The following is a 15,709-nucleotide window of genomic DNA, read 5'->3' on the forward strand; positions in this document are numbered from 1 at the left end:
TTAATTTTGCTCACTTGACTTTCCTTCATTGTTAGAGGTTAACTAAGTGTAAGCAAAAGGCAATTACCATCACAATTGATGATGATAATAAGGATAGAAATTCCAATTATCAATCCTTGCTAGGACTTTTCTTAGTTGTTATTTTATTTCCATGTTATTTACATTACTTGTTCCTCTTCACACACGCAAGGCTCCTTCCATGGCAAGCTATATGTAAGGTGTCACCGTTGTCAATGGCTACTTCCCGTCCTCTCAGTGAAAATGGTCCAAATGTTCTGTCACAGCACGGCTAATCATCTGTTGGTTCTCGATCATGTCGGAATAGAATCCCTTGATTCTTTTGCGTCTGTCACTACGCCCAACAATCGCGAGTTTGAAGGTCGTCACAGCCATTCAATCTTTGAATCCTACTCGGAATACCACAGACAAGGTTTAGACTTTCCGGATTCTCATGAATGCCGCCATTAATTCTAGCTTATACCACGAAGATTCTGATTAAGAAATCTAAGAGATACTCATTCAATCTGATGTAGAACGGAGGTGGTTGTCAGGCACACGTTCATAGATTGAGGAAGGTGATGAGTGTCACGGATCATCACCTTCTTCATAGTGAACCGCGAATGAACATCTTAGATGGGAACAAGCGTGTTTGAATGGAAAACAGAGATAATTGTATTAATTCATCAAGACGCTGCAGAGCTCCTCACCCCCAACAATGGAGTTTAGAGACTCATGCCGTCAAAGAGTATAAAATTCAGATCTAAAAATGTCATGAGATACAAAATAAATCTCTAAAAGTTGTTTAAATACTAAACTAGTAACCTAGGTTTACAGAAAATGAATAAACTAAGATAATTGATGCAGAAATCCACTTCTGGGGCCCACTTGGTGTGTGCTGGGGCTGAGACTTAAGCTTCTCACGTGCCTGGGCTGTTTTGGGCGTTCAACGCCAGGTTGTAACCTGTTTCTGGCGTTGAACTCCAACTTGTAACTTGTTTCTGGCGCTAGACGCCAGACTGCAACATGGAACTGGCGTTGAACGCCAGTTTACATCATCTATCCTTGAATAAAGTATGAACTATTATATATTTCTGGAAATTCCTGGATGTCTACTTTCCAACGCAATTGGAAGCGTGCCAATTGGACTTCTGTAGCTCCAGAAAATCCATTCCGAGTGCTGAGAGGTCAGAATCCAACAGCATCAGCAGTCCTTTTTCAACCTGAATCAGATTTTTGCTCAGCTCTCTCAATTTCAGCCAGAAAATACCTGACATTACAGAAAAACACACAAACTCATAGTAAAGTCTAGAAATATGAATTTTGCCTAAAAACTAATGAAAATATACTAAAAACCAACTAAATCATACTAAAAACTAAGTAAAAACAATGCCAAAAAGCGTATAAATTATCCGCTCATCACAACACCAAACTTAAATTGTTGCTTGTCCCCAAGCAACTAAAAACAAAGTAGGATAAAAAGAAAAGAATATACAATGAATTCCAAAAACATCTATGAAGATCAGTGTTAATTAGATGAGCGGGGCTATTAGCTTTTTGCTTCTGAACAGTTTTGGCATCTCACTTTATCCTTTGAAGTTCAGAATGATTGGCATCTATAGGAACTCAAAATTTAGATAGTGTTATTGATTCTCCTAGTTCAGTATGTTGATTCTTGAACACAGCTACTTTATGAATCTTGGTCGTGGCCCTAAGCACTTTGTTTTCCAGTATTACCACCAGATACATAAATGCTACAGACACATAACTGGGTGAACTTTTTCAGATTGTGACTCAGCTTTGCTAGAGTCCCCAATTAGAGGTGTCCAGGGTTCTTAAGCACACTCTTCTTTTTGCTTTGGACCTTGACTTTAACCGCTCAGTCTCAAGTTTTCACTTGACACCTTCACGCCACAAGCACATGGTTTGGGACAGCTTGGTTTAGCCGCTAAGGCCAGGATTTTATTCCTTTAGTCCCTCCTATCCACTGATGCTCAAAGCCTTGGATCCTTTTTATTACCCTTGCCTTTTGGTTTTAAGGGCTATTGGCTTTTTGCTCTTACCTTTTGGTTTAAAGAGCTTTTGGCTTTTTCTGCTTGCTTTTTTCTTTTTCTTGCTCTCTCTTTTTTTTTTTTGCCTTTTCTTTTTTTTCTGCAAGCTTTGTTCTTCACTGCTTTTTCTTGCTTCAAGAATCATTTTTATGATTTTTTTCAAATTATCAAATAACATTTCTCCTTTTTCATCATTCTTTCAAGAGCCAACAATTTTAACATTCATAAACAACAAATTCAAAAGACATGCACTATTCAAGAAATCATTCAGAAAACAAAAAGTATTGCCACCACATCAAAATAATTAAACTATTTTAAAATTCGAAATTCATGTACTTCTTTTTCTTTTTCAGAAAACAATTCTCATTTAAGAAAGGTGATGGATTCATAGGACATTCATATCTTTAAGACATAGATACTTAGATACTAGTGATCATATAGTAAAGACACAAACATAATTAAACATGAAGCATAGTAAACGAAAAATAGGAAAATAAGAACAAGGAGATTAAGGAATGGGTCCACCTTAATGAGGGTGGCGTCTTCCTCTTCTTGAAGAACCAATGGTGCTCTTGAGCTCCTCTATGTCTCTTCCTTGCCTTTGTTGCTCTTTCCTCATAGCTCTTTGATCTACAGTCAATTGCTCTACCACTGAATTATAGAAAAACAAAAGCAATGCTTTTACCATACCAAACTTAAAAGGTTTGCTCATCCTCGAGTAAAAGAAGAAAGAAGTAGAGAAGATGGAGGAGATGGAAGTGTGTGAATGGGTGGGTTTGGGAGGGGAATGGTTTGAATTTGAATGGTGAGGTAGGTGGGGATACTGTGGGGTCCACAGATCCAGTGGGGTCAAGGATTTAGCATCCCTGCTCCAATTAGGCGTACAAAATGCCCTTACTGTGCAATCTTGGCGTTTAACGCCAGACTGCTGCCTGTTTCTGGCGTTAAACGCCCAAATGTAGCCTATTTCTAGCGTTTAACACCAGACTGATGCTTGTTTCTGGCGTTAAACGCCAGCTTGGTTCTTGTTTCTGGCGTTAAACGCCAGACAGATGCTTGTTTCTGGCGTTTAAATGCCAGAATGATCTTCCTCCAGGGTGTGCTATTTTTCATGCTGTTTTTCATTCTGTTTTTGATTTTCCATTTGTTTTTGTGACTTCACATGATCATCAACCTAAAGAAAACATAAAATAGCAATGGAAAATAAATAGATATAATTAAATAACATTGGGTTGCCTCCCAATAAGCGCTTCTTTAATGTCAATAACATTGGGTTTGCCTCCCAACACCAAACTTAGAGTTTGAATGTAGGGGTTCAACACCAAACTTAGAGTTTGACTGTGGGGGCTTTGGTTGACTCTGCAGTGATAGAAGCTTTTCATGCTTCCTCTCCAAGGTTACAGAAGGAGAACCTTAAGTTTTATAGTTTGCAATGTCTGCAAACCATGGAGCTTCCTGAATAGCAGACAATTGCTCATCCGGAAAGGTTTCAGAGATCTCAGTAGGAGGGAGGGATGCTCCTGCTACTGGTTCTATCCGGGACATGTGATCAGCTACTTGATTCTCTGTCCCTTTTCTGTCCCTTATTTCTATATTAAATTCTTGCAGAAGCAACACCCATCTTATGAGCCTGGGCTTTGAATCCTGCTTTGTGAGTAGATATTTAAGAGCAGCATGGTCAGTGTACACAATCACTTTTGATCCTACTAAGTATGATCTAAACTTGTCAATGGCATAAACCACTGTAAGTAATTCTTTTTCTGTGGTTGTGTAATTTTTCTGGGCATTATTTAAAACACTGCTAGCATAATAAATGACATGCAGAAGCTTATTATGCCTTTGTCCCAGTACTGCACCAATGGTATGGTCACTGGCATCACACATTAGTTCGAATGGTAATGTCCAGTCTGGTGCAGAAGTAACTGGTACTGTGACCAGCTTAGCTTTCAGGGTCTCAAACGCCTGCAGACACTCTGTGTCAAACACAAATGGCGTATCAGCAGCTAGCAGATTGCTCAGAGGTTTTGCAATTTTTGAAAAATCCTTTCTAAACCTCCTATAGAATCCTGCATGCCCCAGAAAGCTTCTGATTGCCTTAATATTGGCAGGTGGTGGTAATTTTTCAATTACTTCAACTTTAGCTTGATCCACCTCTATTCCCTTGTTTGAAATTTTATGCCCAAGGACAATCCCTTCAGTCACCATAAAGTGACATTTTTCCCAGTTTAAAACTAGGTTGGTCTCTTGGCATCTTTTCAGAACAAGTGATAAATGGTTAAGGTAGGAGCTGAATGAGTCTCCAAATACTGAAAATTCATCCATGAAGACTTCCAGAAACTTCTCTACCATATCAGAGAAGATAGAGAGCATGCACCTCTGAAAGGTTGCAGGTGCATTACACAGACCAAAAGGCATCCTTCTGTAGACAAATACTCCAGAAGGACATGTGAATGCTATTTTCTCTTGGTCATGTGGATCTACTGCAATTTGGTTGTAACCTGAATAGCCATCCAAAAAGCAGTAGTATTCATGACCTGCTAGTCTTTCTAGCATCTGGTCTATGAATGGTAAAGGGAAGTGATCCTTCCTGGTGGCTGTATTGAGCCTTCTGTAGTCAATACACATACGCCACCCTGTAACTGTTCTTGTAGGAACCAGTTCATTTTTTTCATTATGAACCACTGTCATACTTCCCTTCTTACAACATAGACAGGACTCACCCAGGGGCTATCAGAAATAGGATAAATAATCACAGCCTCTAATAACTTAGTGACCTCTTTCTGCACCACTTTCTTCATGGCTGGATTTAGCCGCCTCTGTAGTTGAACCACTGGCTTAGCATCATCCTCCAATAGGATCTTGTGCATGCATCTTGCTGGGCTGATGCCCTTAAGGTCACTTATGGACTACCCAAGAGCTGTCTTGTGTGTCCTTAGCACCTGAATTAGTGCTTTCTCTTCCTGTGGCCCTAAAGCAGAGCTTATGATTACAGGAAAAGTGTCACCTTCTCCCCGAAATGCATATTTCAGGGATGGTGGTAGTGGTTTGAGCTCAGGTTTAGGAGGTTTCTCCTCTTCCTGAGTTGTTTTCAGAGGTTCTTTTATTTCCTCTGGTTCCTCCAGATCAGGCTGAACATCTTTAAAGATGTCTTCCAGCTCTGATTCGAGACTCTCAGCCATGTTGATCTCCTCTACCAAAGAGTCAATAAGATCACCTTTCATGTAGTCCTTTGGTGTGTCTGGATGCTGCATGGTCTTGACAGCATTCAACTTAAACTCATCCTCATTGACTCTCAGGGTTATCTCCCGTTTTTGGACGTCAATGAGGGTTCGTCCAGTTGCTAGGAATGGTCTTCCTAGAATGAGAGTTGCACTCTTGTGCTCCTCTATTTCCAGCACTACAAAGTCAATCGGGAAGGCAAATGGCCCAACCTTGATAATCATGTCCTCAATTATGCCTGATGGGTATTTAATGGAGCCATCAGCAAGTTAAAGACAGATCCGGGTTGGTTTGACCTCTTCAGTCAAGCCAAGCTTTCTGATGGTGGATGCAGGGATTAGGTTGATGCTTGCCCCAAGATCACATAAAGCTGTCTTGGTACAATTACCCTCTAATATGCATGGTATCATAAAGCTCTCGGGATCTTTAAGCTTTTCTGGAAAGCTTTTCAGAATGACTGCACTGCATTCTTCAGTGAGGAGAACTCTTTCAGTTTCTCTCCAATCCATCTTATGACTCAAGATGTTTTTCATGAACTTGGCATAAGAGGGTATTTGCTCAAGTGCCTCTGCAAATTGAATCTTTATTTCAAGAGTCCTGAGATAGTCTGCAAAGCGAGAAAATTGCTTATCCTACTCCTCTTGGCGGAGTTTTTGAGGATAAGGTATCTTGGCTTTGTACTCCTCAACCTTGGTTGCTGCAGGTTTATTTCCTACAGAAGTGGTTGGGAAAGCCTTTTTAGAGGGGTTGTTATCAGCACTTGTATGTGTCTGATCCCTCACTAGCGTTTGAATGCCAGGGTTGGAAGTTTGATTGGCGTTGGACGCCAACTTCCTACCTGTTTCTGGCGTTTGAACGCCAGAACTGAGCTTCCATTGGGCGTTTGACGCCAGCTCCTTGCCTGTTCCTGGCATTTGAACGCCAGAGTTATTCCTCTCTGGGCTCTTACTGTCCTCAGAGAGATTTTGGATAGTATTTTGCTCATCCTCTATCAGTTGTTCTTTTCTTGGTTTTCTGCTGCTCTGAAGTGAGGTATTTAATGTTTTCCCACTTCTTAATTGAACTGCTTGGCACTCTTCTGTTATTTGTTTTGATAACTGCTGTTTTGTTTGCTTCAACTGTACTTCCATATTCATATTAGCCATTCTTGTGTCTTGTAGCATCTCCTTGAATTCGGCTAGCTATTTTGTTAGAAAATCTAATTGCTGATTGAATTCAGTAACTTGTTCTGTAGGACTGAGTTCAGCAGTTACTGTTTTAGCCTCTTCTTTCATGGAAGACTCATTACTTAGGTACAGATGCTGATTTTTGGCAACTGTATCAATGAGCTCTTGAGCCTCTTCAATTGTCTTTCTCATGTGTATAGATCCACCAGTTGAGTGATCTAGAGAAATTTGAGCTTTCTCTGTAAGCCCATAATAGAAGATGTCTAACTGCACCCATTCTGAGAACATTTTAGAGGGGCATTTTCTTAGCATCTCTCTGTATCTCTCCCAGGCATCATAAAGAGATTCATTATCTCCTTGTTTAAAGCCTTGGATGTCCAGCCTTAGTTGTGTCATCCGTTTTGAAGGGAAGTATTGATTCAGGAATTTTTCTAACAGCTGTTTCCATGTCCTTATGCTAGCTTTAGGTTGGTTATTTAACCACCTCTTAGCTTGGTCTTTTACAGCAAATGGAAATAGTAATAATCTGTAGACATCCTGATCTACTTCCTTATCATGTACTGTGTCAGCAATTTGTAAAAACTGTACCAGAAACTCTGTAGGTTCTTCCTGTGGAAGACCTGAATACTGGCAACTTTGCTGCACCATGATAATGAGCTGAGGATTCAACTCAAAGCTACTGACTCCAATGCAGGGTATACAGATACTACTCCCATATGAAGCAGTAGTGGGGTTGGCATATGACCCCAGAGTCCTTCTGGACTGTTCATTTCCATTTAGATCCATGATGGAGAAAGGGAGATGACGTGGATTGTAAATATTTTTTTTTTGGAAACCGAAAATAAAATAAATAAAATAAGTGAAAATTCGAATATAAGTTCAAAAATTAAAAGAAAATTGAAAACTGAAATAATTAATTAGTTAAAAAGATTTGAAAAATAAGGGGTAAGGATTTTCAAAAAATGGAGAGAAAGTGGTTAGGAAGTTTTGAAATTTAAATTTTAGATTTGAAAATTAAAATTAAAATTTTTAAATTTTTTAAATTTGAAATTCGAATTTTGAAATTTGAAAATTTGAATTTTGAATTTTGAATTTTGGAAGTTGAAAATTGAAATTTGAATTTGAAATAAGATAAGATAAGATTTTGAAAAAGATATGATTTTTTTTTAAAAAGATTTGAATTTTGAAATTTTAAAACTAAGATAAGATAAAATTTTGAAATTGAAATCTGAATTTTTATAAAAAATTTCGAAATATTTGCTTAAAAATAGTTAGAAAATATATTTTTTTGATTTTTGAATTTTATGATGAAAGAGAAAAACACACAAAAGACACACAACTTAAAATTGTTAGATCTAATGCTCCTTATTTTTGAAAATTTTGGAGGAAAAATACCAAGGAACACCAAACTTAAAAATTTTAAGATCAAAATACAAGACTCAAGAACACTTTGAAGACTCACAAGAACACAAGAACATGAAGAAAGAACACCAAACTTAAAATTTTTAGAAAACCAAAACAAAATTTTCGAAAATTAAAGAAAAATCAACAAGAAAATACCAAACTTAAAGTTTGACACAAGATTTATTCAAAGAAAAATTAATTTTGAAAAAGTTTTTAAAAAAGAAGATAGCCAATTACCAAGAACATAAGCATCACGCTCTAGCCAATTGAGCTATAAATTTAAAGTGTTTTAACAAGGTATTTAATAAATAAATTTTTTTTAGATACTAATAATTCGAAAATGCACAAGAAAAACAAGAAAAATCACAAAACAAGAAAAACTAAAGATCTAACAAGGAAAATAAACAAGAACAACTTGAAGATTAAGAAAAAACAATGAACACAGTTTCGAAAATTTAAAAGAAAATAAAAACATGCAATTGACACCAAACTTAAAATATAAAACTAAACTCAAACAGAAAAACTCTATTATTAGTAAAAATAAAAATAAAATAAAATAAAATAAAATAAAAATAAAGTTTCAAAAAATTTTTGAAAAAGAAAATAAGGATTCTAAAATTTTAACAAGAACAATAATAAAAGACTCTGACCCAAAAGACAAAATCTTCCTAATCTAAGCAACAGGATGAACCATCAGTTGTTCAAACTCGAACAATCCCCGGCAACGGTGCCAAAAACTTGGTGCACGAATTGTGAATCACACCTTTCACAACTCGTACCACTAACCAGCAAGTGCACTAGGTCGTCCAAGTAATACCTTACGTGAGTAAGGGTTGAATCCCACGGAGATTGATGGCTTGAAGCAAGTTATGGTTATCTTGTAACTCTTAGTCAGGATATAATATCAATAATAATTCTTAATTTTAATTGTAAGAGTCAAGGGGCATAAAATAAATACTTGTTACTCAATAATGGAGAATATGTTGGGGTTTTGGAGATGCTTTGTCCTCTTTATTTCAGCTTTTCTCTTGTACTCCTCTCCACACACGCAAGGCTCCTTCCATGGCAAGCTATATGTAAGGTGTCACCGTTGTCAATGGCTACTTCCCGTCCTCTCAGTAAAAATGGTCCAAATGCTCTGTCACAGCACGGCTAATCATCTGTTGGTTCTCGATCATGTCGGAATAGAATCCCTTGATTCTTTTGTGTCTGTCACTACGCCCAACAATCGTGAGTTTGAAGGTCGTCACAGCCATTCAATCCTTGAATCCTACTCGGAATACCACAGACAAGTTTTAGACTTTCCGAATTCTCATGAATGCCCCCATCAATTCTACCTTATACCACGAAGATTCTGATTAAGAAATCTAAGAGATACTCATTCAATCTGATGTAGAATGGAGGTGGTTGTCAGGCACACGTTCATGGATTGAGGAAGGTGATGAGTGTCACGGATCATCACCTTCTTCATAGTGAAGCGCGAATGAACATCTTAGATGGGAACAAGCGTGTTTGAATGGAAAACAGAGATAATTGCATTAATTCATCAGGACGCTGCAGAGCTCCTCACCCCCAACAATGGAGTTTAGAGACTCATGCCGTTAAAGAGTATAAAATTCAGATCTAAAAATGTCATGAGATACAAAATAAATCTCTAAAAGTTATTTAAATACTAAACTAGTAACCTAGGTTTACAGAAAATGAATAAACTAAGATAATTAGTGTAGAAATCCACTTCTGGGGCCCACTTGGTGTGTGTTGGGGCTGAGACTTAAGCTTCTCACGTGCCTGGGCTGTTTTGAGTGTTCAACGCCAGGTTGTAACCTGTTTCTGGCGTTGAACTCCAACTTGTAACTTGTTTCTGGCACTGGACGCCAGACTGCAACATGGAACTGGCGTTGAACGCCAGTTTACATCGTCTATCCTTGAGCAAAGTATGGACTATTATATATTTCTGGAAATCCCTGGATGTCTACTTTCCAACGCAATTGGAAGCGCACTAATTGGACTCCTGTAGCTCCAGAAAATCCATTCCAAGTGCTGAGAGGTCAGAATCCAACAGCATCAGCAGTCCTTTTTCAGCCTGAATCAGATTTTTGCTCAGCTCCCTCAATTTCAGTCAGAAAATACCTGAAATTTACGAAAAACACACAAACTCATAGTAAAGTCCAGAAATATGAATTTTTCCTAAAAACTAATGAAAATATACTAAAAACCAACTAAATCATACTAAAAACTAAGTAAAAACAATGCCAAAAAGCGTATAAATTATCCGCTCATCAGTATTTTACTTTTCTCTTTCCAGTTTTTGTTTTTCTCTTTAAATTCAAATTTGGTTTGGGTTTTGAGGAAATCTTGTGATTTTGGTTGTTTAGGAGTGCTCTAGTATGAGCCATTGGTGAGTTCCATCAATAATTTCATGGGTTAAGTTAAGGAACCCTCTAACCCTTGTGATTTATCAATTTCATGAACCCTATGTTGATTATAAGTGTGAAAATTGATTATGTTAGAGTATTGGGTGATTTTGGTGCACAATTGGAAGATTGATATTGCTTGTGGGGCCTTGGTGAGGCTTGGAGATAAAGGTTGGTGGAGACTCTCAAGAAGAAGCTCAATTATTTTGGCTACAAGAGGTACGGTTTAAGTTTTATTTAAGTACCATGTGGTATGATGAGAGTTCCTAGGCTAGATGCCCCTAGGATAAGTTTGGATTGTATAAATGGTTGGTACTAATATGCATAGTTGATATGTAATGTGAATTAATGATTGGATTGAGAATTGTGTGAATTTGTATGTTTGGTGTGTTGAGAATTTGATGAATTGGATAATGAATATCGGATTATGGAATATGTATTTAAATTGTGAATTTGGGCCGAAGGCCATGAACCTTGGGCCGGAGTCCGGAAAGAGGTAAGGAAGGTAAGTTGATGTGTGTATTGTGTGATGATATAAGAGATTGGATGGATTTTAGATATTGAATGTGTGAATAATTGGTTTGATTATTGAATAATAAGATTTGAGGAATTGAGGAGTGGAATTTGATAGTTTTGGGTGAAATTGTGTAGATGAGGTAGGTTTGGTTTTGGTTGAGTGTAATTATGTGAATGTGGTTGGGTTGTGGCCATTTGGATGAGTAAAAATAAATTTGGCTTGTGAACATTAGAAAAATTGGCAATTTCTGTTTTTGGGTAAAAACTGATTTTTGACCAACTTCGGCGGTTTGTAACTCGGTCTTCGGAGTTTGGAATTCTTCAAAACTGGATTTTTATGAAAGTTTATTCAGCGATCTTTCCAAGGTTCAAGAATGGTTGAAAAAGAAATTTTGTAGAAGAAGTTATGTGTGGCAGAAGTTTGAGGTTTAAAAATGAAATTCTGCAGCTTTTTCCGACGCGCATGCATGGCCGACGCGCACGCGTCACTCACAATTTTTACTCTCTCACGCGTGCAGCTGGCCGACGCGTACGTGTCGCTGTATTGATGCAAGTACCCCAATAGAAAATCCAGAGAGTTGCGCTGGTACTGTGCTGGGTTAGTGCGAGGAGCACAAAACGCACCCACGCGTACGCGTCACTTACGTGCATGCGTCACGCTACCTTTCTGCTTCCCATGCATGCTCATGGACAATGCTCACGCGTCACTTCCTTTTGCCGCTTTCCACGCGTGCGCGTGGGCGACGCACACGCGTGACCCTGTTTTCAGCAAAAGTTGATTTTGAGATTTTAAAGCCAAATTTCATACTTTTAAGCTTCCATTCTCATCCTTTAAGTTTTAAATCCTTATAGTAGGTCTAGAAATGAGAAGGGACTAGGAAGGGTGGTAGCTTGAGGGTGAAGTAAAGGGAGAGTAATGATGAATTATGATTAATGATGACTATATGAGTTGCTGAGGGTGATGATGGAAGTGCGGTGTATGCCGTGAGCCAAATGGCTGTATTTAATAATGATTATTGGCTGGTTATGGGTTATGTTATGAGCCGGATGGCTATGATAAATATTGATTTATGGCTGAAAATGAAAATATGGCTTTGAATGATTGTTTTATCTTGAGCTCTCTTTCTTGAAAGTGCGACCCCAGAGAGATGAAGGAATGTGAGGATCCCCTTCCTTGTTCTTCTTGGTATTGTAAAATCGCCCCCAGTGAGATGGTGGGAGGTTAGGATCCCCTCCTTGGTTCCTCCTGGGCATATGAGAATGTACCTCCTGGGTAGATACAAGGGTTGTGGTTGCGCCCCACTTGCTCCAGGTTGGTTAGTATAGAAGCTCTCCGGGTGGACGCAAGGGTTGTGGTTTCGCCCCACTTGTCTTGGGTTATGATGAGTAATGTATAAAATGTGCAATTATGTGATGTATAAGTGAAGATATGGTCGCGATGAAGGATTATGGACTATTGTGAATGAATGTGAAATGAGTATCTGAGATACAAGTTTCCCTGGATAAAAGCAATGACTAGCCACCACGTGCTCCAGGTTGAGACTCGATGCTCTGCTGATCCTATGTCATAAGTGTGGCCGGACACTGTGAAAGTTCCGGATGAGCTTGCCCCCGTGGATAAACACCAGTGTGGGTGTTGTATGATTATGATTATGATTATGTTTATGATTGAGAATTACTCGAGTTGGGGATGCGCGATAGAGGGACAGTCCAATAGTTAGCTACCAGGACTTGTCGGGTTGGCTTTATAACTGACAGATGAAAATCATCAACCATAGAGCAGGCATACATCATTTGCATATGTTTGAATTGTTTGGGTTTGCTTATTTTTTTGGATTGCTATATCATATATGCTATCTTACCTGACTATATGCTATCTGTTCTACTTGTACATTAACTGTGTATTACTTGTCTGTATTGATTGTGTTTATACAACTGAGAGGTCCCTCATGCTGGTGTCGGTTGACGCTAAGAGTTGTTCTTGTTGAGATGGAATAATGATATGATTAATTTAAAATGATGATTATTGAATGATATAATTTGAGTCCCCTGGGTAGACGCCGTGAAGTGATTTCACTTGCTCCAGGTTGATAATGAGATCATATGAGCTCCCTGGATAGACCCAGTGAAGTGATTTCACTTGCTCTAGGTGAGGATATGAAGTATTGATATAGAATTGCTAAGACAAAATAACTGGTCATGGTTTGACCTATGATTCTGATTCTGATTTGTTGGAGAATTAAAAAGTTGGAAAGCATGAGGAAGATGAATTAGATTTAGCATTCCCTTATGATAGTTGCCTATTCATGGATTAGCGAGAACATAGGATGAATATTGGGTGAAAGGAAGTTTAGGATGCTTAGCGAGTTTTTATTACAATGCATTGTATTTATTTGGCACTTTTACCGTATTAGGAACCCATGGATCGGGGGTTCTCATTCCGTATATATCTCTTGTTTTTCAGATACAAGTCCAGGTGCTCAGAAGTGAGCTGTGGTTCATCTGAGAGATGGCGAAGATCTTTATATTCTCTACTTTATATTTGCTTAGAATCTCTCCGCCTTTATTTTGAAATACCTATATTATGTATTGAACTCCTTTGAACTTGCCTATAGAGGCTCTTATGTTTCTTTTGGGAGAGATTAGGGGATACTGTTGTTAACTACTGTTATACTGTACCCTAGCCAGCCTAAACTTCGCGGGTCACGACTAGTGGCTATTTACTTATATTATAAATCTATATACTGTCCTTCTCTTATTCTCCTTAATACCTTTATCTGTATATCGCTTTCGACTTCACGCTTGAACTTTTAGTTGTCGATACGTGAGTGATACGGCTTCGCGATTTTGTTTCTACTTTTTTCAGGCTTCTCGATTAATACTCCTTTCAATTTTACTTATAATTATGTAATAAAAATCCACCTTGAGGGTCGTACCACCGTAATATCATTGACTTATGACTCGAGTATAAGGATTTGAATATTAGGGTGTTACATTATGGTATCAGAGAAATTCGTCCTCGTGAGCCTGAGGGATGGAACTGCTTATGCTTCAATGCATACTCTGAGTCTGTGCCTGTGCTAGTTAGGGTATCTAACCGATACATCTAGCATGAAGTCCATGAGTGTACCTTTGGTAATTTGAAGCACTTGACTTGAGATATTGAGTTTGATCACCTTGATATCGATTATTTGGTGTGTATAGGAACCAAATGGCATCTCGTGGACGCGGTCGAGGTCATGAGAGAGGTTGTACTAATGCTCAGGGATCGAAGATCAACCCAAATGACCCGGTAAACTTTATGGCGGCGTTGGAGAACATGGCTATTGCTATGCAGGCCACTGCGGAGGCTCTTGGGCAACAGATAAACAATAATGGCAATGGCAGAAGTGGAGCTCAGGGCCCGATGACACTGGCAACCTTCTTAAAGGTTAATCCACCTAAGTTCAAGGGAACTACCAACCCGACTGAAGCCGATACCTGGTTTCAGGCTTTGGAGCGAGCACTGCAAGCGTAGTTGGTACCTGAAGAGCAGTGTGTTGAATTTTCTACCTATCTGCTCACTAAGGAAGCATCGCATTGGTGGTAGGGAGCCTGACGTCTCCTATAGCAAGGTGATGACCCTATCACCTGGGATGCCTTCCAGGTGGAATTCTAACTTCTTACCGAATTCTGCCAGGACGACCAAGGAGCTAGAGCTACTGCAGCTAAAGCAGGGGGCTATGTCCGTGTCTGAGTATACAGCCGAATTTGAGGAACTATTCAAGTTTTCCTGCATGTGTTAGGGAGCTTCGGGAGACTTCGAGGAATGGAAGTGCATTAAGTATGAAGGAGGGCTCTAGAGCGATATCTTAAGTTCAGTAGGACCAATGGAGATCAGAACTTTCTCAGAGTTGGTGAATAAGAGCAGGGTTATTGAAGAGTGTGTGAAAAAGGCAGCTACAGAAAAAGGAAGTCATAGGAGACCTTTTCAACAGAACCGAGGGAGGGACTTTGCTCCAAGGGGTCAAGATTTTAAGAGAGCAAGTTATAACCCACAGCCCCAGCAAGCCCAAGACAATCCCCGGAAGAACAACAACAACAATCACCAAGGGAGGAGGTATGGAAAGCAACCTCAGAATGAAATGACTTGTAGGCGGTGTGGAAGCTACCATCCGGGAACTTCGTGTCGAGCTGGATTGGGACTTTGCTATAGTTGTGGAGGAGCTGAACACATGTCTTGGAACTGTCCTGAGAAGGTCAACCGGAATTCTGCCAAGGGCCAACAACAAGGTCGTGTGTTCACTATGACGACGGAGGATACCGCTAGATCCAACGGTTTGGGAAGAAGTAAGTAAAAGATCGGTAACAACGTGTTAAAAGTACGATTAAGTTGGTATTTGGTTTTATCTATCATAGATAGAAATCTAGTGAATGTTAGTCATGCTAAGTTGTGGTTTAGTACTTGAGGAAATAAGTGATAGGATTAGTACTAGACGTGAAATCAGTGTGGCGCAGTGGAAGCTTGCTGAGGCTTTCTCTATTTTATTTATCCCCCATCAATTTCACGCTTCCCATCTTTCAATTTTTAGGAGTTGGTATAATTACCGAATTTATTCTCATTATGAAACTTGAACATGTAGAAATTTTTTTTTCAAATTTAAATCAATCCAATTTGATCTATAATTTAATCTAAAATTTTTATGCTCTCTTTTTGGGTATTAATTGTTCAAACATATCCTTCTTTTTAATCTTTTTCACCAATATGTTTAAGTACTAATTGAACGCTAAAAATTTGGATTATTAATATTATTTAACTGTAATTTTTTTATAATATTACACATATCTCATTTACACTATAAACTATATAATTATAAATATATTTCGTTTATACTGTAAATGAGATATATGTTTTTTTTCAAACTCCAACTATCTCATATGAAAACGAGATACGGACAAAGCA

Source organism: Arachis ipaensis, chromosome B03 (assembly GCF_000816755.2).
Source record: "Arachis ipaensis cultivar K30076 chromosome B03, Araip1.1, whole genome shotgun sequence".
NCBI lineage: Eukaryota > Viridiplantae > Streptophyta > Magnoliopsida > Fabales > Fabaceae > Arachis > Arachis ipaensis.